The sequence below is a fragment of the Populus euphratica genome, unplaced genomic scaffold (genome assembly GCF_000495115.2).
Source record: "Populus euphratica unplaced genomic scaffold, PopEup_1.0 scaffold98.1, whole genome shotgun sequence".
NCBI classification, from domain to species: Eukaryota; Viridiplantae; Streptophyta; class Magnoliopsida; order Malpighiales; family Salicaceae; genus Populus; species Populus euphratica.
The window spans coordinates 241,566-244,664 of record NW_011499986.1 but is presented as its reverse complement, the minus strand read 5'-3'; positions in this window follow the sequence as shown (position 1 = coordinate 244,664).

The following is a 3,099-nucleotide window of genomic DNA, read 5'->3' as shown; positions in this document are numbered from 1 at the left end:
GCCGTTATTATTATCGCTATTGATGTGAGAAGCCGATACGAACCAGTCACATAACCATTATTAGTTTTCTAAGAGACGGCATGGTGGCCTCTGAGTTGCAATTCCTCCCTGCCATGTTTTGCACCCTGCGGGTCTGTGACCCCAAGAGTGAAACCTGAAGGGAGCAGACCCCTCAACCCGAACCGATATCTGCTAGTTAGACGAACCCCTTGAGGTTGCTAATAATAACAAGTTGTCTTCAAGTAAGCCGTTTCACATGGAAGGCTGCAACCTAGCATTCAAGACAGGTTACTTTCAATAACTGGCACCATTGGTCTGTGATCTCTCAACAAGGGCTAATACTCAACAGTACTCCTCCTAAGCACTAGTACTTCTACATAGACTTCATTGCCTCTGTCTCATAGCAAAGAACGTGATGTTTCAACTAACAGTACTGGGAGAATACAATTACGATCGATGCACATAGGTTCTTACACCAGGGCTTTAGGCAGAGGAAAATTCCAAACAAAGCCTTGAATTTATAACGCCAGTGAAATAGTGATGCGTATCTGTTGAATTCAAGGCGAAGGATGAGGCTGAGAGATTTAATTATCATAAAAGACACTAATCATCGAACAAGAATATTTTATTTTCATCCGCAGACACATGACCAGCTCCATAAATTATAAAGAGAGTAATAATTAATTAATTAAGAGTACAGGGCTACGGCTTCGATATTTTAATGATTAGGTTTTGATGAATAAATAAGATAAAACGTTTGCTGTACTTGCAAGATTATCATCTGGGTTGGTTCTTTAGGTGGAAATTTATTTATTTTTTGTCTGTTTAATAAATAATTATTCCATAATGGTTCAGATACAGAGTGATCTGGTCCCTGAGCTGGGGACGACAAGGGAACACTGCTTTCTCTATTATTATGTTTTTCCTTCTTAAGAGAATGGTTGGCCAAATCTATATCTGACTTCTAACAACTCTAAAGATGCCTTATTTTGCTTTGCTGTTTCTATTTTCTGTTCGGTTCGCCTTACGTACAAACATACGCTTGGAGACATGAGATTTTGGTTCAACGGATCAAGTGCCAAAACCGTTCATCTACCAGTTGGCTTAGACTCTCTAAGCTGGGAAGGACATCATGTTTCACAATGTGGCAATGCTTGAGTATAGATTCGAGTCAAATTCCGTCACCTTGGAGTTGTTTCTAGTGGTGAAGGCTCTTTGTTTAACATAAAGAAAGATTTGATTGGAAAGTATAATGGAATTTAATCAAATCCCATTGTGTGGTCGCTGTAGAGAGTGCGTGCGGGTATACTTGATTGATGCTAGTTAACTTGTAGCTCATCCTACAAATAAGCTTTTCTTCTTGAAAGATTTTGAGTTCGAAGTTGAAAAAAACACTGAGTTGATCGAAACATTGAACTATAGATCACCAACAAGTCATTTAGGCTGGGATGCTGGCATCATAAGTGGATGTTTCTATTCGGTGAGCCATGATGTTTCTTTTCGGTGAGCCATGATGCCGAGTAGTGGGAGGCAATGCTGCCCAAAGTTAAAGTGACTGCTAGCTGGGTTGCTTTGGGCAGTGTAGGAGGAAACAGGGGCACATTGCTCATTTTGTCCAGGGAAGTGGATAGCCGGAGACATAAAAGAAGCGTTTTTGCCTCGAGGATTTCTATGCTTTCTCCTGGTTTTTTATGATGTGTCTATGGCTCATGCTTTTTACCTTTACTTCCTTCGGAATCTGGACCCCGCCAGGCTATGATTTGATGCATAAAACATCCAATATCCACAACTTTAGAGAATATCGGCTTAATACATGATAGGAACTGCCCCCTCGATCGAATTTATTGTTTATTTAATGGCAATGCTAACATAAAGTCATCGAGTCCACTAACCTGAAGAAGTAATTGAGAGCCAGGTCTACGTTGCCGAAATGTGGGGTTTGGAACTAAGGGAGGATTTCGTTGGCTTGAACAACATTCATTTATTTTGTAAAGCAAATTAATATGTTGTTTTACCGGTTCATTTTTACACATGAGCTTTACCTTGTTATTGATTAACAAATATACTAAAATTATTAAGATTTTTCTTCGACTTCTTCGGCTCCTCCACTGATCATATGAATAATGAATAATAATAAATAATACTAATAATAATAATGAAGGAGCTCTTCCCTTTTTTCCTCTCATTTCCATCCTTTTTTTTTATCTATTTGTCTTCTCGGACTTTCTTTTATTTAAATTAAATTTTTTTATAACTTAATTAAATGAGATTTGAGTTTGAAATTATGAAAAAAAATCAAATTAAAAGTTAGAGGACTAAAATGTAAAACATGGAAAATATATAGTTAATTCTAAATTCACAAAAAAACTTTATTTTAGTTCAAAAATTCATTTGATTTATTTGCAAGTCATTGAATTTGAGAAAGGAAGGAGAAATTTATCAATTATCATAATTATGATAATTAAAAGGGTCAAGTTTGGTGTTAAAGAATTCAATTCAACCATACTAGCTTGAAGGCGGTGGTTTATGACCTTCATCTGGCAGTAAAAAGTTTGCAAGAGCTTGGAAAGTTTGTGGTTTCGAGTTGTTTTTATGATTTTTAACTGGTGTTTTACAATTTTAAAATCATAAATAGATTTATTGAGATTCTTACAGTGTTTTCATGTAAACTAATTAGTTCAAAAGAGTTATTTAGTTTCAAAGTTGGAATCTCAACTTTCTAGCAAGTTTTCAACCATCTAGTAAAAAAGTTTCAAGAACAAAGAAGATATATTTATCATTATACTTTATGAAATGAAGATTATTTTCTTTTAATAAAAGATTTAAAATACAAAATGAAAATCGTTAAAGACCACACTTGTCAAACATGCATGAAATAATAATAAAAATATATTTCTTAAATATTTTAAAACGTTTCATTTATAATTTTATCAAAGACTACCTGATCGCCTTAAACCAGCTCCGGAGAGTCGTGTAACCCTAACAATATGAACTGCTTGGATTTCTAGACATGTATTGTGACTGTTGGGTGCAATAGCCAAGAGGTAGATGAGATTGATTGTGCTGGTGGTTGGAATTCACGTGGAACAAGAGGTAAAC